A 24,619-nucleotide genomic window follows, 5' to 3' on the forward strand; every position below is an offset into this window, starting at 1 on the left:
TCAAAAAGCTCTGTCTTCAGTGGTGGGACATGCATCTTAAATTCTTAACATTATCAATACTTGATTACCTCATTTTGGCATCTCATCCATTTCAAGACCTCAAGGCCATGGTATGTTATCTGGGCTAACGTCTATCAACTGAAACATTTGACCTCCACTTCCTCCTCTTTTCTTTAATCTGCTTCTGGCTCAGCGACAGAGTCACACTTGCCAAGAGACTTGCAGCTCTGTTACACAGAGGGTCATTGCAGGACTGTCTTCTGGATTTTCAAGATGGAGCAATGCTGCCAATACAACTTGCTTCTCTCCACAGACTGAGAAGTCCAGCCTCGGAAGTTACTTGCCACTCAAGCAAGGAGCTTGCTGGGAAATGACTCATGGTTCACATTATTGAGTAGACTTTCAGAACCTGTCAGATGTATTGGTAGATGACTGAGAACACTGGCAATATTTTTACTCCTACAGACTTTGTTCTTCTGACTTCAGGTAAAGGGTAACTTGTCTTTAGTTTGTCCAGAGGATGGTGACTTGAAAACTTGCTGACCAGCTCTTTTAGTAGTATATACGATGTTTGAAATATTTCTTAGAGGAAGATACATGTTCTTCATTTATTAATCCATTGCAGATCAACTTAACTGACATGTTTCAGGAAGATTCTTTCTAGTATAGTAAGTAAGCCAAAAGTTTTATTTTTTATATTTAATGTTTAACTTCTCTCTCACATTGTTTAAAATTAGCCTGCAGATGATTTCCCTCACTTCTGTAGGCTCTTGCGAGATAAGCGTAAAAGGGTGAAACAAATAAATAAAAACAAAACAAAAAATAAATAATAAATCTTTCTAAATCGTATTGTTTCCATGTCTGTCCTTGGAATTTGTGTTTTGTCTTTCTACCTTTTTTGCATCTTTGGAGAATTAATTGTAAACATTGTCTTTATTTTTGGTAATGTATGAATAAGGATAAGAATGTCTCTATGAGTATAAGAAACATGGAATTATCCAGGAATTTTTCCTTGCAGGGAATTAAAAAGTTTTTCTATTTAAAAAACAAAAATAAGAAGGGCAAAGAGGAAGAAAAGAAATAAAAGCTTGCAAGGATATGGAGAAGGAATCCTTATATTGTGTTGGTGGGACTGTAAACTGATGCCACCACTGTGGAAAGCAGTATGAAGCTCCTCAAAAAATTAAAAGTAGAATTACCATATGATCCATCGATTTTACCTTTGCATACAGAGTATATTGCAAAAAACAAATCACTCTCTTGAAGATCTATCACTACTCCTGTGTTACAGCATCATTCACCATAGCCAGGTATTACATATCCTCAGATGTTATTTATCTGAGGATGCAAGGTAGAACATGGTTACTATGGTTGATAAGACTATGATGGATATGTTCATTCAAACGTTGGAATCCTTTCAAAAATTTGTATCTCAAACAAGAAAGTGGTACACTTGAAATACATTACAACTCTATCAATTATACCTCAATAAGGTAAAAAAATAAACTGCATTATTGGGGAAAAAACAAAATGCAGAAAACCAAACTGTCAAAACTTTAATCTCTTTCTGATTTAAAGACAATGATGAGATACTAAGTGCTTTAGTTGACTCCTAGAAATTGAGGCCTCCTGCTTACAATCAGAAAGAGTTCCAAGAAATTGTTTAGATATACCCTTGTCAGGGCATGTGATAGATGATACGTTTCTAAAAATAAGCCATTATCAAAATAGCATATCCATAGAACAATGGTTTTCAAATGGGAAGGATTTTACCCTGGCGGTGTGGGGTGGTTGCTGACAATTTCAGCAAACGTTTTTTGATTGTTACAACTTTGAGTAGGAAGTTTCTAGTGCCTTGAGGTCAAGAATATGGCTGAATCTAAAATGCACAGGAAAACCGTGTATAAAAAAGAATCATCAGTCCAAAATGTCAGTAATGCCAGAGGAGAAAAATCTTTCTTTAGAGTCCTACCTTCTTTAACTCCTTTATCTATTTATCTATTTTAGTCTAAACCTAAAATAGAGTCTACTTACTTAAGAATTCTCAAACTCTAAACCCTAGGGCATTAAATTTATGAATACCATTCTTTGGCCTATGAAAAAAATAATGACCTATAGTTCAAACTAATCCTACACACACACACACACACAAACCAAAAAACCCCACAAAAACCCTTTGGTATTTAATATTCTTTTAAAACTATACTCTGAACACTTTTTATTTGTAGAAAGAGAAATTGCTTATTAGGGATGAAGAGAATGAGGAGAAAAGCTACAGACTGGTATAAAATATTAATAAAGGACATAGTTGATATCCAAAATATGCAAAGAACGCTTTAAAACTCAACAATAAGAAAATGAAAAACCTGATTTTTAAAAAGTTGAAAATCTGACCAGATGCCTCACCAAAGAAGACATGCAGATGGCAGATAAGCCTATGAAAAGATACTTAACATCATAGTTCATTAGAGTAATACAAATTAAAATAATGATACCACTACAGGCCTATGAGAATGCCAAAAATCCAGAACAGTAAGATGCTAGCAAGGAAGTGGGGCAAGAGGAACACTCATTCACTGCAGCTGGGAATGCAAAATGGTACACTCACTTTTGAAGACAGTGTGGTTATTCTTTAGAAAACTAAACATAGTCCTAACACACAATCCAACAATTGAGCTCCTTGGTATTTACCCCAATGAGTTGAAAACTAAGCCTCCGCAAAAACTTTTACACAGATACTTACAACAGCCATATACACAATTTCCAAAACTTAGAAGCAACCAAGACGTTCTTCAGTAGATGAATGGATAATAAACTGTGGTACATCTATGCAATGGAATTACTCAGCATGAAAAAGAAATGAGCAACTGGTTCATGAAAAGACATGGAAGAAACCTAAATGCATATTATAAGTGAAAGCAGTCAATCTGAAAGGCTATACATACTGTATGATTTCAGTACTGTGATATTCTGGAAAAGGCAAACTAGAGAGACAGTAAAGAGATCATGGATATCCAGGGGTTAGGAGGTGAGGGAAGACTGAGTCAGTAGAACTCCGAGAATTTAGGGGGAGAGTGAAACTATTCTTTATGATACTATAATGGGGCATATGTCATTATACATGTTTCAAAATCCATAGAATTTACACTCCCAAGAGTAAACCCTAATGTAAACTATAAACCTTGGGTGATAGTGACTTGTAGGGTTTTTTGTTTTTTTGTTTTGTTTTGTTTTTTGTTGTTGTTGTTGTTGTTTCTAAAGGTTTTATTTATTTGACAGAGACCATGACCTGAGGCGAAGGCAGAGGCTTCAACCCACTGAGCCACCCAGGCGCCCTGTGACTTGTAGGTTTATCAATTGTAACCAATTTATTGCTCTGGTGCAGGCTGTTCATGATATGGGAGGCTATGCCTGTGGAGAGTCAGGGAGTATATGGGCATTCTGTATTTTCTGCTTAATATTATTATGAATCTCTACTCTGATGTACAGTAGAGATCTGAAAGTAAAGTTTATTGCATAAATAATTACTAGTACCATAAATCAGGATAAATCATTCAAGTTTGTTTTCTATTCTTTTCCTTTTAGCTATCTCTTTAGAAAAGGAAAGCTTTTATTTTCCATGCGTATGCATAGAAGCATAATTTAGTTTTGAGTCAGGATATGTTTATTAGGCAAGTAACTCCTGAGGCTGAAGCTCATATAGCCCCCATAAACAAATTTCTAGATGGGAAGAGCCAAGAGTATCTATGTGGCATTACATAGTTTGCTAGAATTCACATGCTTTAGGATATAGCCATGGCTCTCTTCCTAATGTTGCTTTAGTTTCTCCTAATTGCCTGGGGTGGTGCTGGTCCTCTGGCTCTTAAAGACAGAAGAGAAGTTCCTGATTTGCAACACTTGCCAATCCTCATGATGGGCATATTCTCACCATGGCCTATGTCAAGGTACAAACTATACAAGGCTCACAAAACTTTTCATCCTATTTTTATCTCCTGTTGCATTTCACCCAATTCCTTTGTCTTCTCTTTGTTTCTATACTTAAGTTTAAAAAAAATATCCACTGTTCCTAAAACTGATTTTCAAAGCGATAAGGAGATTTCAATATTCAGAAGTAACTAGAATAATTTGTTGGATCTCCTTACCTGGCCCAACTGTTGGAATTTAACGTATGTAACTTAAGAGTTAAGAAAGAAAATAATCATTTAAAATATTTTGGTCCTAATCACATTTTTCAGGAAAGTGAAATAAAGCACAGAGAAAATAATGCATATTTAAGGAGCACAGTCACATGACAGATAAGGAGTTACCATTTCCCCCTGCCATGATGCAGGAGATGGATGAGGTTTCTATGTGGCTCATTTTGGTGTAAATTTCAGGGATCTCTAGGATTTAACTACTCCACCTTCTAAATAACGTATGTGAATAAGCAGAAATGATAATATCCAATGACAATCTCGAGTCTACTCTCATTTGTATAAAACCATTTGCAAATTTTAGAACATTAATAAGTAATGGTGTGACAACTCATAATAGATTGCCATGATCTGATTTGTTTTAAAACAGGTCTTTAAAGTAGATGTTATTATGTCCATATGACTTGATAAGAAAAATAACATTGAGAAAGATAAATAAAATCTTTTTTAAAAATTCAGTGTTTTATGTATTTGACAGAAAGCAGCTGGAGTGGCAGGCAAAGGGAGAGGGAAAAGCAGATTCTCTGCTGAGCAGGGAGCCCAATGCAGGGCTTGATCCTAGGACCCTGGGGATCAAGACTTGAGCTGAAGGCAGACGCTTAACTGATTGAGCCACTCAGGCACCCAATACTAAGTGGTTTTAAGGTATTTTTTACCCAAGGTCACAGAGCTAATGAATGATAGAATAAAAATCCGGTCATTCATTCAACAGAAATTTATTCAGTGCTAACATTATCACATATAAAAAGGTCTCTGCTCTATTCAGCTTACAGTCTGAGGGACAAATAATATTAATTCATGATCACAACACAGTAATAAATGCTACGGTACAAGTATGCGTATAATACTCTTGGAACACATAAGTGGGCACCTAAATAATACTGAGGACAAGAGAAGGAAGTGAAACATAAGCTGAAATTTAAAGAACTATTAGAAGTTAGGTAGATAAATAATGTTAGGAAGGACATGCCCAGAGGTAAAAACACACTGAAAGGCAGTGAAAAAATACAGTCAATTTGAATAACTTCCCTGACTTCGGTGTGAGTGGATGAGAGAACGCATAAATCTGAATGGTGAGAAATACAGTTCGAGAGGTAGGCAGAGGCCAACAATGTAAGTAACTTCATCTTTTATTTTTTTGCCCAAAACACCTCACTTGAAAAATAGGCATTCCACTCAGGGCCTGCATCTATTACAGCAACGATTCTAAATTGATAATATGAAAGGAGGACATCTCAGACAATGCAGAGTTTCTGACTGTTAAAATCCTCTCAGAAAGCTAAATGGGACCTATTGATGAATTTTGAGCAGGGAAATGACAGTCAAATATGAAATTTAGAAAAGGTATTTCAGCAGCAGCACAGAGGACTGAAGGAGCAGATAGTAGAATTGTTGGTCAGAATACATTTGCAATAATTCAAATGAAAAGTACTGATAATTTTATTTAAGACTGTGATGAGGGGAATGTAGAAGATTTAAATATTAATCTGTACATGTTGATACCTGATAGACATAGAGATTTAGTAATGTAGAGTAAAATGGCTCTCTGTTTCTGATTTCTATAACATCACTATTCTAAATATTTTGGGGGTCACAGACATGTTTAAGAATCTGACTAACCCCTGTCCTATGACTAAGAGAAACTCATACTAGTTCATGAGTTCCATGAATAACAGTAAAATAAAATAAAATAAACAGTAAAACTAAAATAACAGTATTAGATATCTCATCTGAAGATACTGTCGAGTGAACAATGATAACAAAGGGTTTGAGTTCTTCAACCATGATCATCTAAGGAGTGTTCAAAGGAGAGATATACACATGGGAAGGAAAAGCAAAAAGAGAAATCTGGGCATCAGAGTCAGAGATTTCAATTACCACAGTCAGAATGTAGAGATTAAACTCAATACCATGTGTGGATTTATAGATCTCTCCAAAATTTTGGCCCAACAGAGATTTTAGTAATGTTTAATGCTCTGGGTGTTACTTTATACATGTTATATGTGTATGTTTCCTAAAATTTTAACTATTAACTTATAGTTGATATGTAAGAAAAAGCGCGTGTGTGTGTGTGTGTGTGTGTGTGTGTGTGTGTATAGCTACTTAATCTCCAAGTGCCCTATTTTATAAGTAAAGATAATGAAGCTTACATTCAAACCTGGGTATGGTTCCAGCCTAAGGAATCTTCTTATTTTATCACAAGTAAGAAAGAGAAATGTAATTGGGTTAGAGTCTATTTAACATTGCTAATTATTGCTGTGTAATGGTGGGTGAATCACTGTTTAATATGTTGTATAGTGTTAAAAAACAATTAAGAGAAGTTAAGTCCAAGAAAATTTCCTCTCCACCCCTCCTGTTTTACAGAACTAGACAATAGTTTTCTTGTATAAATGGGTAGGAAGCTAATATCATGTAAAAAAAAAAAAGTAATAAAATGAATGGTAAAATTCAAGATATAGGTAATGATTTTGTAATATAAAGCATTCAGACATTTTAGATTCTGATAATTTCTCTTGACAAGTTCAAAATACATTGAAACCTTTCCTCAAGATCTATGCAATAGTGATTTTTTTGTAAGAATATGGGTAACAATAACGTATACTGATATACTTTAGTTTTCAAGTCAACACACACTTATCGTTTGATATTTAGAATTCCTTGAGCTATATAGCTAATACTCCTGATGAAAATGGAAGTCTAAGAGAATTACATAGCAATATAAATTTATTAAGAGCTAGAACCCAGCCCATCAGACTTTAGTCTACTACACTTATCTTTGAGTCTTGCTGACTTTCCAATACTGCAGATGACATTACTGTGTTTTGTCATTGGTTCTATTCAGGGAACTTTCCTTTGAAGTTCAGCTCAGAACATCATTTTGAGTTCTGCTTAACTGTGGTCATATAACAAAGTTTCAGTAAAATGCACAAAAATGGTAGTTTAGCATAACAAATGGTGGACCATTAACTCCAGTATACCTAGGTAAAGTGTCTAAAAATAAGAGAAACGGTAATTTTTGTTGTTTATAAAGTTACTACGGTGACATTTTAAAATTTTAATTCTGTGGATGGAGCATTGTGTGTTATATACAAACAATGAATCATGGGAGCACTACATCAAAAAGTAATGATTTACTCTATGACGGCTAACATAATAAAAAAATAAAATAAAAATTTTAATTCTGTCAAATGATAACAATGCCATTAAAGTGTCATTATTTCAAAGAATGAATAATGCCACACAACTTAGAAGAAAAACAAATAGGACGTAATATTTGGTTTATCTTTCAGTTGGGTCTACATCACTACTTCACTCCACCGAAGTTAAAACAGGTCACCTCACTTGGTATATTCCTCAGGCTAGCATATGAAATATGCTATGAAATAGACCTGCTGAGTACTTCAAAATGTCCCTATGGAGAAACTGAATGTGTATGCAAGTACCTACCTGGTCAGAGAAAAATCAGGGTCTCCAACAGAAACAGCAAATCTAATTTTAGAAATCTGAAGATGACTTATCTTGAGCCCTGATAGTTGATGTTATATTTCCTTAAAGTTTCTAAAGAGATCTGTTTCTGCCCATCTTTCAAAGTCACAAGGTCAAAGTTAGACTGTCAAAGAAAGATGAATACCCTGTTGACAGGAACTTGACTACATCACAAGTCCATTCTCAGTGGCTTCGTTCCACCAAGGAAATTATACTGTGACAATAAGGTGTCTTCTACAAACACCTCCTCCTACCAGACCATATCATGTGAAAGGAAGAGGGGCAGAATAATTGATTTAAGAATTTTAGATCTAGAGGGGGATTTTGAGAGCCTAAATATGGCTGAGCATTACCATTAATATTTTTAAAAGTTTTCGTTGTTCTTGTTATTGAGGACCTATAAAAAACATCTTTGAGTCAGTTGTCTATAACAAGACTGTGCATAAGAAGACTTCAAAAGCTATTTCTATCATCTATCTCAAGGACAGTATGTATCATATATTTAGTAAAGATTTTGTGAACACCAGTTTTCAAATTTTTCCATACACCGATCTCCTACAGCATTTGCTTCACCTTACTTGTAAGAACTCAGTTGTAAATTCCTTGGTATTTCTCTTCATTTTTCCTATTTTTAAATAATGTCATAACTTTTTAAGGTCACTAAAAAAATCATTTTTGTACATCTATTATGTTTTCCAAAGTAGCTAACTGGTGTTACTAAAATGTATTTTTAAACTACATAACTTAAAAATGTCAGATATAATTTTCAGCCATAAACCTTTAAAAATTCTTGAAAGGGAATTTCAATATTTCTTGAAAATGGAATCTAATAACTCAAAATTCAGAAAGTGATTTTTTTTCCTAATGAAAACTACTCATTATGTCATGAAATATTTCCAGTGAAATTAAATACCATACATTTTACTCTCTAGGCTACATCATATATACTACTTCCTTTCCATAAGACCCTTTATCTAATTCAGTAATTATTTCCTTTAACACATCTGATCTTTTTCCATGTTTGACTTTCTTTTTCAAATTGCAGGGGCCTTTATTAGAATGCAATGTGAATTCTTGAACTGAGGACTACAGCCTGTTCAGTTTTAAGTTCCTTATAATGTATCCACTGTGCTTTCAACATTAGAGAAGCTCACAACATTTTATACATGAATGAATCATACCTTCATAATATATTGCTAATAACTATTTTATAAGCAGCATAAAAAATAAGTTTGCCCCACCTTAATGTTTTGATGGAAATGATTACAAATTATTTAAAGGTAGACAATAATAGACCCTGATATGTTCTCAAAAGGAAAATCTATTCAATCATCTAATTTTTCTGGTTGTATAACAACATGTTATAATCTATAGAGTTAAAGAACAAATATCGAAGTAATAATCTTCAACCCACTCACACTTTGTGGACAGTCATTTCACGTTTTAAAACGTTACACTTTGAAAATAAAAAGGAGAGTGGGAAAGAGATAAGAAAAGGAGAAAAGAGAGGGAAGGAGGGAGATAAGAAGGGGGGAGGGACAGAGGGAGATGGGGGAGGGGAGAGAGGGAGAGGAGGAGGAGGGGAAAAATAAATTAAGTGAAGCCTAAATGAATATTATAGGACTAAACACTTTCAATTATAGTATCTGATATTGGTAAGGTAAATAATTTAATGTATAGATATACCACACAGCGTTCTGTACAATTTAAGCTCTTGTAACTAACTGTGAAAAAGGTCAAAGTGCCACACAGTTAACCAAAATCTAGTCTCTCATAAATCTATCAAAAAAAAAAAAAATCTGGCCACAATAAAGAAGAATTCATTTCCAAGTGAATTACAAACATTTTCAACATTGCAAAATAAGCTAAACTCATTTAGGCATTTAACTCAATTAGAAATAATATATTGTTGATTATGTATGTGCAGTTTATTCATTCATTTAAATGTCTAGCACTCACAACTGATTAAATCAGATTGTGCACTCTGAATATTAAACACATTAGATAATATTTCAAGATTTTACTTCTGTAAATTAAGGAACTCAATTTCATTTAAATGCAGGTAACAATTAAAATGAAGTTTTAAGATAATGTATCACAATCCACACAAAATTGGTTTTTATATGTAGTCTTCTGATAATTTCTTTAGATCTCAATTCTACAGTAATGTCATCAAATACATTAGACAAAAATCCAGGAGGGGAATAAAAATGCAATGGGGATGATAAAATGTAATAATCCTGGCCCAGTAAAGAATTAAATTTGATGAGATCACAAACCCTTTCCTCATTTCTTACATTTGTTCCAGCTTAGCTGCTTAGAGATTGACAGCTGAAAATAATAAAAGTCCAATTATTTTGATGAGTGCTGCATACAATGTTTGGTGTCTGCAACCAAATTCAGGAAAAGAAATTTTGGTCCATTCTCTATACTGCCTAATATCCCCAAATTCATATGATTCACATCTATATGGCTATCATACTGTGAGATTAAGGAGACTCAAGGCATTATAATATAACGTAAAAGACAAGGTCTGTGGAGTCAGATGATTTAAAATCAAGGCTTATGACATTAGTTTTATGAAAAAAATGTTTTTTAGATTCTCTGGACTTCTGACACAAAATGTCAATGACAACATTTATCTGCTGTGTTTCTTCACAGAGCTAATTCACAAGTTATATCAAATAATGTCAATAAAAATTATTTTTAAAATATTAGACTTCAGTAAAATGTGGACAGTAGTAAGGGCAATACATACTGTAATAAAAAAATAAAATGACAATGTCAAAGAAGGAGAAGAAAGAGAAACAGAGATTTCTGGAACTCAGTTAAATTCTTCAAACTTGGTAATTTAAGAAAGCAACCCTATCTCTAACAATAGAGCAATAAAATACCCTGCCATATAAACAAGTAGCAGTACTTTCTACAGCAGTAATTATATTTTATTTTCATGGACAAGTGAATTTACTTATTAGGCTTATGTACATGTTAAAGCTCATCTTTAATTTGTCTTACAACTTTCATCAAATACCTACACTAAAAAAGGCCCCTTTCCTCACCTTCCCACTCTTGGTCAATTGCTCCTTCATGTGCTTCAATAGCATATATGGTATAATATCTTAAGCCATTCACAAATTCTGTCACAATAGTATAATCATGGATTTCTCAATCCAAGCTTCTTGGATTAGGAACTTGGGTTAGGAACTGGTACTTTGTATCTTGGAAGTCTCTGACTGCCAGTAAGAACCTATCAAGTAATCCAAAGGGTGTTGGTCAGTACATTGGTTAAATAATAATATGCTGCCAGATATAACAAACAAAATACAGGACATCCAGTTAATTTGAATTTCAGATATACAACACAAATTTGGGACATACTTATATGAAATATTTATTCATTGTTTATCTGAAATTCAAATATATGTAGGTGTCCTATATTTTATCTGACAATGCTAAATGAGAAGGGAAAATGTTTGATGGCTTCAAGGCAATTGAATTCAGATAACTACATTGAGAAATCATTTAAATTCAACTTCAAGTTAGAAATAGTGCATGTAAGGAATAACAAAATCTTCTAAGTTAAAAAGTGAATTTACTGCTCAAAGAAGCACAAAACTTTCTTGTATATTAATCTAACAAGAAAGGGAACAACAAAGAAGAAGCCCTTCAAATTAGGATATCAATTTTGCCATTGTTGTAGATTATATTATTGTTTAGCAAATACATCTCCATTCCTTGGAAAGTGGACTTGAGCAATTAATTTGCTTTGGTTGATTTCCCATGTGTGTAAGCAATAGTGTGCCAGTTTCAAGCCTAGGTCTTAAGAAGTTGAGAGTGTTTATGCTTATTCTTCTGGGAGTGCAACCTCTACTATGAAAAGAAGAGGGCCCAGATAGTTGTTGCGTTTTTCGCCTACATTCTGGAGCAAAACAGAGAGCCAAACTCGGAGACCTACAGTTTGAGATAGACTGACTCCAGCTGACCAGCAACAAATCTGTGATTGAGGAACATGTAATGCTGAATGCCACTAAAATTTTGTTGAGGTTTATTATGCAAAATTCCTACAATGATCTGTACAACAAGAAGCAACTGATACCGCCATAGTTTTTACAACAACAGTCTTCTTCCCTTCGTCCCAGGTATATCTAGACAGTTGGTACCCTCATCACGGCTAAAGGATTTATTTAAAACATTTCCCTCCCCACTTCCCCCCATTTTCAGAGGGGAGAAAAATTCACTTCTTTGATTGTTCATTATGCTGTATATCAAAGTAATAGTGTAACCTTGGGACATATTTATAAAACAGTACTTGTTTAGATCTTGCACCTAATGGGACTTAACTTTTTAAAAATGCATTTTATGTAATGAAGAATCAGAGATGTCAAAAAAAAAAAAAAGTGATAGCATCACACCTTATACTCTAAAAATCTTATTGGCAGAAAAAGAATCATTAATCCCAGTATTCATGTTTTTCATACAGAAATGAGAAAATCCCAAGACAGAGAATATGTTTATATTTCTAGGAGATATTTTTTTTTCTTTAGAGGAATTCCTAGGGAATATCTGATTTTCTTCCTAAGTATTTGAAGTTGTACAAATGATAGGAAATTACTCAGAAACTATTATGCACATAGTCTGTATTTGTTAGGAAATCAAAGTATATAAATGTTGCATTTCTTCAGGCATTTTGCAGAACTCCAACTGAGTACAACACACTGTCTTAAAAACCATGTCAAATTACAGAAGATGTAGAAACCATCTCCCCAAAAATGGAGAACGGATATAATAAAGCAAATGAACTCTCTTGCCTTTTAAACAGATTATGGTGAGAATTCATAAATGGAGTATTCTTTACCTATCTGTACACTGAGTTGGTCCTTTCATACTGAGTTTTTGTAATATATAATATCTTTGTCTACCATGTGGGTTTCCAGTAATGTTATGAACTGAATGCTTAACCAAATTCAAGTCTGTAACCTCTAATGTGATACTTTGGGAGGTAGTTAGGTGTAGATGAGATGATGAGGCTGGAGTACTCATGGAGGGATAGATACCCTTATAAGAAGAGAAAGACACACTAGAGCTTCATGTGAGATTATAGCAAGAAGGAAACCACCTGTAAGCCAGAAAGAGACCCTCACCAAGAATTGAATCTATGAACACCTTGAGCTTGGACTTTCTATCTTCCAGAAATAAGAGAAGTCAATATGTAATGTTTTAGCCACTCAGCCATTAGTATTTGGTTATAGAAGCTCAAACAAATACATGTAATAACTGGGAGGACACAAATAAAAGTGGTTATTACACAGGAAAATAGACTTTTTGATGTTTCATTGTGTATTGGCTATTAATCTGGAAGACCAACTTATTTCATCTCTGCATCCTTATTATCAAGAATATTGCATAATAGATAAAAGCTCCTGGGTAAGAATATGTGGGGTGAATATTCTATAGCAATCTCCAAGGACCAATCCTGACATGAAAGTATGGCTATTTAAGATGCTTTAGCTGTACGTCCTAGAAATTAGTGTCAAATATTAAACTAATCTCAAACTTGAATTCAAATCTCAATAATTTGCTATCTACTTTTGGTTTGTTAACTTTATTTGCTACTCTAAGACCACTACCACTTTCGGGACCCACAGCAGCACTTAGACTAGTTCTGCTAATAGTTCTTCTACCGATGGTGCCAGGGTTTGCACCTGGACTCCTGTTCCTGTGGGACAGCAATGAAACAGAGGCCCTGAGATTTTCTTGCCAGTTTCTTTATGAGAGATGGAAATCTTGTCTCTGACTCTTGATTTGGTATTTGGAGCCCCAGTACATATAGCAAGCTTTCCTGATGAGAAGAGCCTACTTAGGCCAATTTTAAATTTGGGTGACCCATGTAATAATTGCTCTGCTGTTCTCTTGTGATCTCCCTTGGTCACATTATGCACCTGTATTATTAAATACATACCTAACTGACCCTACTGCAATTCAAATAACAAACTCTACCAATAAAAGAGAATTGTTTCCATATCCAGTAAATGCGGTGATTTCCACGTCCAGACCCCTCCCCGTTTGGCTGCCCACTTAAAATATTCTCCCTTCTAATTTCTGATTCATATGCTCACAGATAAACAATTTTAAGTAATTTGTTGGTCAACATAAATATATTTTTTAAGGTTTGATTTATTTATTTGTCAGCGAGAGAGAGCACAAGCAGGGAGAACAGCAGACAGAGGGAGAGAAAGAAGCAGATTTCCCACTGAGCAGGGAGCCTGATGTGGGGCTCAGTCCCAGGACCCTGCGATCCTGACCTAAGCTGAAGGCAGATGCTTAACCATTTAACCGACTGAACCATCCAGGTGCCCCCATAAATATCTTTGCAACAAGATATTCAGGGCAACTTTCATTACAATAGACATTTTACATACAAACTGATCTATGTTAATTCATCTTAATTTTAAAATAGGGTATTATAAAACATTGCAATTTTTCTAAAAATGTTTGTTTCTATGATTTGGAGGAACACTCTTTGAGGGAAAAAAATCAGAATTACCCATCTGGTCATTTCTGAAAAGGAAAGATTAGGTTTTCATATCATTGAAGAAAAACTGTACACTGATAGTGGATGTCCTCACATTTCCTACCTACCATTTTCTTGATTTGTCTGTTCCTCAAACATGAGAGTACTTTGTTTTTCTCTTTTCCTTTCTGAAACAAACTGATATTCTCTGTAAAAATAATTTTTAAACTCCCTATTATGTCTTTCTACATTCTGTCTAATTTCCCCTATATCCACCTTATTTCCTAATCATTATTTTAGCATTTTGAGTAAAAAATATATGTCCTCCATTAGGCATTTTCTAATTAAGCTGGAACTGCATTTTCCTTATGTCCTCTTGGAACAAGCAACTTTTTCAAACTTTGTCTGGGTATTTCTCACAGACATTATTAGTACTCATATGTATTTACATATATGTTCCTCATCTTAACAAATTCATGGAAAGAACCTCAATTTATATTGATATTCAGATACTTAAGGGAACTCCTACTTCATTGTTTTCCAACTTAAGTACTTATTTGTTTACAGCCGGTACCTGTCTTCTCCACTGGAAGATAAGTTTTATTATGGCAGTGATGTTCCCTGTCTTGTCCTCAGTTTACTCTTGGCATCTGGTTATGTTCCTGGCATTTACAGATTTAGCAAATATTGGTTATGCCTATATTGCCTACAGTGAATGTAGGCAGAAATGACAGAACACTACTACCTTATAATTTATTACATCCTTGGGTGCACCACAGATTTCAAGTAAGACTTTTTAAAACACAAATTACCAAGTAGTCATTTATGTATATGTGAAATTCACATGAAGATAGAATTTTGATGAAGTGGTTATAAATGAAGAGTAATGTTCTAAAAACAATAGTCCAAGCCATGACCTTCACATTACTAGATAAAATATAGAAGGATTTTTCTTATAATAGGTACTCAAAAAAGACTTATTTTCATGATGTATAGTAAATAATCATAAGACCAAATAATGTTTCATTAAACTGACTCACATTAAACTGATTCACATGGAGGAATCTAGTAGCTGTTATAAATGCAATTTGACTCAAGGATAAAAGAGTCAAATGAGAACTTCTTATTTTTACTTAATAATCAATATAGTATAATAATTTATAGGGATAGAGGGAACATTCTTCAACTTCATAAAATCTATTTATGAAAAACCCACAGCAAATATCATTCTCAGTGGTGTAAAACTGACATCTTGCCCATTGAGATCAGGAACATGACAAGGATGCCCATTCTTGCCACTGTTGTTCAACATAATACTAGAAGTCCTAGCAATAGCAATCAGACAACAAAAAGCAATAAAATGTATTCAAATTGACAAAGAAGTCAAACTCTCTTCAAAGATGACATGATACTTTATATGGAAAACTCAAGACTCCACACTGAAACTACAAAGAACAAAAAGATGCAGATATTTCAGACCTGCATATTTTTTTTTGTAGTAAACATTTTGAAGGCCTAACACAAGTAAATGGACTTGGGTAAGCCAGTAAACCTGCTCATGGAAATTAAGACTATGAGTCATTATAGGCAGCCAAGAAATTGTTATTGTCAGAAAAAGAACACACATGCACGTTATTTTTGTCTGTGAGACTATTTTAACAGTTCATGCATAATTATAAGAATAAAGAGGTGGTGTAGCATCTTTGAGATGCTAGTATAACTTTATGATAAAATATACTTAAATTGCTGGTTTTGGAGTTAATTATGATGCTTTACTATAGCAGTGTCAATATAAACATTTTTTTGTGCCTTCAGTAAAATATTAGATGTGAATAATTCCCCACCACCAGAATCTCTCAGGCAATAAAGAATTATCATGGGATTAAAAAGAATTACATGGGATTGTTCGGCAATTTGTCAGAAAAACAAAACAAAGTTTTATTCATTTATTTTATGCACAATTCTAAGTACATTATATTAGATATTATTAACAGTAATTCTGAAGTTTCATATATGTCAGTATAATTATTTGTTCCCATTAAAGACAAGTATCATATTCAAAACTAATGTAGGATCTTGGTGAAATAACTGTGGATTAGAACATCTTTAATAATATATTGCAAAGTTGCTGTCCTATACAATTGATGAATAAATTCCACAGAGAGAGGAACATTTCATGAATATAGTACAGTCCTAATTTTCCCTTAATCCATTTAACATATTTAAGATAAACTAGTGTGGAAGAACAGTTGAGTCATAGGGGTGTTTGTAATGTGAAATAAAATGTTTATTTCTTGAAATGAGAACATTCCCTTAGACTAAGTTCTAAGATTCAGGTTTAGTGCTATGATACATTATTGAGCCATCACAATAAGAGACCACCAAAATAGGTGACATCAGTTCATGTAAAGAAATGATTATCCATAGATTTAAAAACATATATATATATAATGCTTCTGTCTGAAGAGTTTTAATCTAGTAACAACCTGTCATAGTTAAGTTCAGGGGAATATAAGTCTATGGAATGATTTCCCAGAGAATCAAAATATGAGTGAATTATTCTATTCTCCAGAATCTACTTAAATAAATTTTATCCTTTGCAGTTGAAATTTTCAACCAAACCATCTGTCAGGATAAGTAGGATAAGGTTTTAATTACTTACAGCAATGCAATTATACCATTAATGTTCAGCTAAAATTGAACCCATTCAATTTAATTAGGAATGCAGCTGTGAGTTGAAAGAGATGGGTACTTTCAGATAGCCAACACGAGAGGTTATAAAAGCTCTTTTTTTCTTTCTTCTTTGTTGTTTGTTTTTTATTTGCCACTACTTTGTTCTGGCATAATCCCTATTCAGCTGTACTATCTTTTGAATAGGTATATGTGTGTGTACATAGTGTATGATAGAGATATTCATATATGCTTTCTCTGACAGAGTATGTGTATAGATCACACACACACACACACACACACAGATATATAAATTAAATACTGAATAACCAAATAATTCCATATGCACATATAATACCTTTAGAAAAGCAAGTCATCTCCTATTTGTGGCCATGACTTTATATCTGCCCCACATATGCCATGGAAATGGAATTAATTCAACTCACTGAGAAACAATTGTAGGCTTTCAATTAAAATTAATGTTTTGGTTAACACATTCTCATTACAATAACTACACTAGTCATGGGCTAAGGTGAAAATAAAAGATAAGCATAAAATTTATCTAATCATCTGAAAACGCCTACAATCTATTTGAAGAGATGAGACGTTCATGTATGCAGCAATTAAATAAAAATGCAAGAAACACACTTGTAGGATACAAGATAACTGAACAAAACAAACACTATGTATCCTAATATTTCAGAGAGAAAAAATAATGTAGGCTTGGGAAGAGTATAATTGAGAGTTTTTCTGAACTTCAAGAAATGGTTTAGATATTAATAAGAATGTGTATAAGGGAAAGAAGACTTCAGATGGGAACAGTGTCTGGTGGATGGCCTAAGACATAGTGAGAAAGATGAGTCCAAAGGGAAATCAAGAGCCAGGCTTTCCTGGATAGAAGGCTCATGTTGGGAAATGAGGGTAGGTACCCTGGATTAGAGAGCCCTGAAAGCATTCTAAGGAGAGCCATTATAAAATTTGCTTCTTCCAAGAAGCTTTTATAAAATAACTAAATTCCTGAAAGTGAAGCAACTAATTCTTATTCTTTGATCTTGTTAGCACTTATGTTTTCTAAATGGAAATGTTTTTAAAATGTTAACACCATGAACATAAGGAAGGAATTAACAGGGTCAGATTTGTGTAGTTTCTCCTATCACATACCTCACAGTTGCTATAGCAATGTTTTCATAGGCAAAGCCAGACTAGAGAAAACTGGCATGTTTGGAAAATTGACCAGAATTGTTTCAATTCAAGATAGCAATGAATTAAAAGGCAGCATAGTGATGTATTAAGAGCATGGTCTCTGGGTCTACTAAGCCTGAGTTCAAATCCTACTAATATATACTTGTGTCTGCTGAGAGCTAATTAGTTAAGTCTTCTATACTTTTTATTGTCCTCTTCTATGAAATAACTAATAATACTTCATAGGGTTGTTGAAATAATTGAATACTATTTAAGGCGAAGCTCTTATAATGGTGGCTGACAAATAATTATTATATGTCAGCTATTGGAAAAAATCAATTTCACAAATAACATTTAATAAATAAACTCCTAAATTATTCTAATAACAACTAGAAAAATTTTTAACTGTGCATATATCATGTTTAACAAAAATCACCTTCAGGGTCTAATTCTATGAATAACTATGTCAATTATACCTTAAGTTCCACCACTAGATTCTATGTAATAAGTTGGGTCAAGTTTTAAAAAATAGAATCTAAATGTACAATCTCCTAACTTCACACTTTCTGGATAAAAAAGTGAATTCTTATAGTCCTATTATATTGACTTATATGCCTTTACAGTTCAGATACTTAAGAAGTATAGGAAGCTGCAGGAACACAAGCAATAGGGAAGCTCATGGGCTGTGGCTGATGAAGAGAATGTCCCTACCAGAAGGCAGTGGGATTTGGCTATACAAATTATGTTTGCAGGCTGAATTTGGCTATCAGACCATTCAGATTACAACCCCAGTAAATGCAAAACTTAATTCAAGAAGGAAGAGCTTCCCTAGTATTTGATTAAACATTGTTGCAGGCAACACCTTTCTTCAGAAAAGGAAGAAAGCATTGATTTTTGTGTATTCTTCCATTCTTTTCTCAGAGAATAGAAACACTGTCAGTGTCAAGGAAAAATAACTTTTCACCCTCATATTTGTTTTCCTCTGATTTACTAAGTAAGTGGAGAAGTGTTCTTTTAGCAATCATCTAGGCAGATGTGATCATGGTAAAAGAAGAATGCCCAACAAATTCTGAAGCTTTTACTTTTAGATAACACATCCACTAGATAAATTGAATATATAAATGTTAAAACAATCGAGGATTATAGAAACATTCTTTTTTTTTTAAGATTTATTTATTTGACAGAGAGAGATCACAAGTAGGCAGGCAGAGAGAGAGGAGGAAGCAAGCTCCTTGCTGAGCAGAGAGCCCGATGCGGGGCTCGATTCCAGGACCCTGAGATCATGACATGAGCCATGCAAGTGCCCTAGAAACATTCTTTGCTGAATTTCATTAGTCATCAATTCAAGATGAAATAAACCATATAGATAAACCCACTAGATAAACCATATAGATAAACCCACTAGAGATTGCCTCATCCATCCATTGCTTTACAAGCAACTAAATGAGTTTTGAATCAAACTAGTGACTAAAATTTGCTGGAATAAGTAATTATTACAAAGACCAAGAGCAACCCAATAGTTCATCAGTTCATCATTAAGAGATGAATCAAGTAAACTACGAAGCATCTATAAAGTAGAGTATTTTACACCCGTAAAAGAAATAAACATTTCTGGTTACTGTTATGTATTGCCTCCGGGATATGTAAGTGAAATACATCAAAGTGGAGGAAAATGAATCTAGTATGTTAAAATAAGCTACCCTTATATGAGAAAGTATGGAGATACATAAACACTGAAGTAAAAATTTTACCAATGGAGATGGGAAAAATAGGTGTAGGTATTGGGTGACAGGTATAAAATGTTAGAATTCTTTTGAATTTTAACTTATACATTTGTATAAATTTATAATTTTGAATTTTAACTTATAAATTTATATAAATTTAAATATACAAATATATACATATGAAATATATACATAAACGTGTGTCTACACATAAAATGCATTAAAATTAAAAATAAATTAAAAACATAATAGTATATACAGCTGGTAGACAAATTACACAGAATAGTTGTGGTAAGACAGTGAAATTTCTTAAGTTCAAAAAACTTCAAATACCTTATATTATTCATTAATTATATCAGTTTTGGTAATAATATTGTATTGAGATAACAAATTATGTTAATGCCATTAGAAACAAAGATTTTCAGATAAGGGAAAATAAGTACAAAGGGAAAAACATCAAAGAAATTAATGAAAAGCCCTGTAAATGTTAAGATTGAAGTGAAAATATCTGTAGGAACTCATATTTTCCTTTAAAAAAATACAGATTGCTTAGTCAACTAATTTTTGACAAGCAGGAGAAAATATTCAATGGAAAAAAGATAGACTTCAATAAATGGTTTGGGAAAATTGGACAACCACATGCAGAGGAATGAAACCATACTACTTTCTTATACTGTACACTAAAATAAATTCAAAATGGATGAAAGACCTAAATGTGATATAGGAAACCATCAAAATCCTAGAGAAGAACACAGGCAGCAATCTCTTTAATATAGGCAAAACCAACTTCTTCTTACCAGACATGTCTCTCCATGCAAGAGAAACAAAAGCAAAAAAGAATTATTGGGACTTCTAAAAGGCAACCTTTGAGATGAGAGAAGACATTTGCAAATGACATATCTGATACAGGGATAGCATCTAATATCTGTAAAGAATTATCAAATTATCTTATCAAATTCAACACCCAACAAAGAAAAGATTCGGTTAAGAAATGGGCAGAAGACATGAATAGGTATGATTCCAAAGAAGACATCCAGATGGCTAATAGGCATATGAAGAAACGTTCAACATAACTCATCATCAGGGAAATACAAATCAAAAGTACAATTAGACATACCTCATACTGGCCAGAATGGCTAAAATTAACAACACAGGAAATAACAGGTGTTGATGAGGATGCAGAGGAAGAGAAACCCTTTTGCACCATTTTTGGGAATCCAAACTGGTGCAGCCACTCTGGGAAACAATATTGAGGTTTCTCAAAGTTAGGAACAGAACCACCTTACTATCCAGCAATTGCACTAGTAGGTATTTAACCAAAGTATAAAAAATACTAATGCAAAGGTGCATGTCCTCCCCAATGTTTATAGCAGCATTATCAACAACAGCCAAATTATGGAAAAAGTCCAACTGTCCATCAAGTGATGAATAGATAAAGATGAAGTATACATATGACAGAATGCTAATCATAAAAAAGAAAGAAATTGTGTTATTTATGGAGCAATCTTGTTATGCATGGAGCTAGAGTATATTATGCTAAGTGAAATCAGTCAAAGACAGATACCATAGATTTTCACTGCTATGTGGAATTTAAGAAAATAAACAGATGAACATAGGGGGAAAATGAGAGAAACAAACTATAAAAGAGACAAAGAGACTCTTAACTATAGAGAACAAATTGAAGGTCTCTGGAGGGAAGGTGGGGGGGTAGGAGGGATGGGCTAAATGGTTGATGGGTATTAAGGAGGGCATAGGTGATGAGCACTGGATGTTATAAGTAAGGGATAAATCATTAAATGCTACTCCTGAAACTAAGATTACACCTATATTAACTAACTAGAATTTAAATAAAAACTTGAAACACTGAAAGAAATAGTTCAAAAAGCTAAAAAAAAAAAAACAGATTTCTCACTCAAAAGGTAAAGAAATGATAAATATACCCACAAAGATCATTTCCATTCCCATGGTTGTATCTCTAAATACCATTCTTCACTATAAGAAACTAGGATTTCTTGGAGAATAGAGCTAGAACCCAGGTTGGTAGCCTGAGCTTGGACTAGTTTCTGTACATGAAACAAAGGAAGTTCTGACAGACTACTATTTTTATGGTTGAGGGACTTTTGGTTTTTAACTTGAGAAGCTTCTATAAGTCCAGATTAGAACATTTGATCATCATTAAAGACATGGCTATAATGGATTGAAATATATTTATATTTATAAGCCTATGAACTTCTAATACTTTCAAATGTTAATAAATCAACTTATTATTTTAAAATGGGTAAAACTAATAAGAAAAATCAACATTAAAATGTTCTCTCTGCTTTTGAAATATTTCATAACAAAAAAAGCAAATTTCTGCTGAAAAAAAAATTCTTGTTACAGAATTATAATAGTTGATGGACCAAGTAATATTTTGTTCAAAAGTTACAATATCTGATTTTGACACCTCTCTGGAAAATGGATACTCAGAAATATAAGAGATAAAGACAGATACAGAGAACTTGATAGAAAACATCTAGCAACCTGCCTAGCCCTTAAACCAAGGTGAAGTTTTATGAGAAGTTTGAGGAAATGTTAATACTTTGTGACACATTTATATTGAAACCCAGTTGGTCTTCTGAGTTCCATTTTTAGAAAACATGATGCAGTGATGCCTGGGTGGCTTAGTCCATTAAGCTGCTGCCTTTGACTTGGGTCATGATCCCAGGGTCCTGGGATGGAGTCCCGCATCCCCATAGTCTGCTGAGCAAGGAGCCTGCTTCTCTCTCTGCCTCTGCCTGCTGCTCTCCCTGCTTGTGCTCGCTCGTGTGCTCTCTCTCTCTCTGACAAATTAAATAAATAAATAAAATCTTTTTTTAAAAAAAAAAGGAAAAAAAGAAAACATGATGCAATTTTATCATGACTAGAAGTTATTTTACTAGTTTAAGAGAAAATCCGTCAGCATTGCCCTAATTCCCTCAGACTTACTATCACTGAAGAAAAGATGGTGTCGTAAAGTCAGAAAAACTGTTGTCATTAGATGGTCTAGAAATTGCATCTAGTCCTCCCTCACCCTCTGGCATAGAATGAATTTTAACTTAGATGTGCTTCATTTTACTGTATGATGAGTTTAACAATTTCTAGTTCAGAGAGGATTGTTTGTAATGAAATTATGTAGGTTCGCCTTCTACCTCAGTGATGGGCACATAGTAGATGCTCTCCTGTGAATTCCCTTCTCCAGAATAAGATCTATAGTCACTGTTCACAGAGAAGTTTGAAGAGTGACAGTTGGGAATAGCTTTGCAGATAATTCTTAACTTCCAATGAGTTGGAATAACTCAATTATTTAATGTTAACTATATTTCAAGCCTGCTGCCTCCCGAACCAACATATGTTAGAAAATGAAAATAGAGGGTAAAGTACACACGATGGCCCCATTTAAGTTTGTGTGTGCCAGCCTCTCCTTTGTTGCCTTTTGATTTGTTATTTGCACATCTGGTGCCATTGACATTTATAAAGTGACCTCTTTTTTCCTTTCTTCCACATGCACACACCCTGTGCAGAGAGTTGAACAGTCATACATGCAATGAACACAGTATTTCATGGTTAATGTACCATCCTTTATGAGAATATGCTAGCATAATGATAGAGGGCTGAAGCATGTAATCTATAATTAATACAAAGTGAACTGTCATGTAGGGCAAAATGGGCCTTTCTGCAGAAGTAGAAGTGCAGTCATGGAAACGGCTATAGCTCCTTGATTGTAATTATTCAGCCTCACTAGGGGTCTGCAGCTAGCTATTAAAGTGCTAGTGGTCCCTCATGGAGTAGTCTACTATCCAATTAAACTTTCACAAGTCTATTCAGGAGGCACACTTCAGGCTGTCAAGACATTGTGGGACACCACTGTGTTCCATTAAATAGTGTCAAGCACCTGCATTTCTAATAGAACATAATGTTTTTGGTTACCTTTTGCATATAGAATTTGATCAGAGGATTTTCTTTGTCTGATTTGAACAATTTGAATCTCTAGACAGATAAAACATTTGTAATTGGAATAAATGTCTTTAGTATCTGATTCTTAGCAGGACTGCACTAATTTACCATTTTCTCACCACTACAAAAGAAAAGCATAAGCAGAAGTCAGTGAGAAACAAAGAAAAGTTAAATTTTGGGATAATTGGCAAAATAAATGCAGTTTAAGCTAAAAATCAATAAATGTAATATTTCAATGCATATTTAAAAGTTTTTACAGACATATTAGATACAAATCCCCAATTCTAGGAAAAATATACAGGGACAATACCAAACCATTCTATGATTTCTTGAGTTAAGGACTTTCATTAAAACTACTGCAAATTCTACTGCAAACTTCAAAACAAAAATGGGCTGAATTGCCTATATGTGAAGTGAAAATATTTTTGAAAAACCCTGTAGATGCAGCCTAATATACTGGAAAACAGTCTTGATTGGCAAGTAGGCTACTCATATATTTATATATTTAATCACCCATGATGATAATCAGATACTTATCATACATGATTTAAAATCTTCTCAGCCTTTCTACTCCCAGAAATAGTTTATCATTGTCTGTTATACACAGTTTTTTACCAGCTTCTGGCACAGAAATCAAGTCTACGTTTCACCTCTGCATGAGCTTCCCACTTTTTACATTCATCTCAGGAACCTCTCGGACTCCTTCGCCTGAGACATCAATATGAAAATATTTGGTACTCATGATATACACCACAGAAACACCCAGGACATAACTTTTTGGGGCCACATTTGACCACTAGGGTATAAAGTAAGGCCAGTGGATAAATACTGGTCCCATTTGTCCCTGAGTAGACAGGCTCAAATATTAGTCTTCTGTA

Source organism: Mustela nigripes, chromosome 13 (assembly GCF_022355385.1).
Source record: "Mustela nigripes isolate SB6536 chromosome 13, MUSNIG.SB6536, whole genome shotgun sequence".
NCBI classification, from domain to species: Eukaryota; Metazoa; Chordata; class Mammalia; order Carnivora; family Mustelidae; genus Mustela; species Mustela nigripes.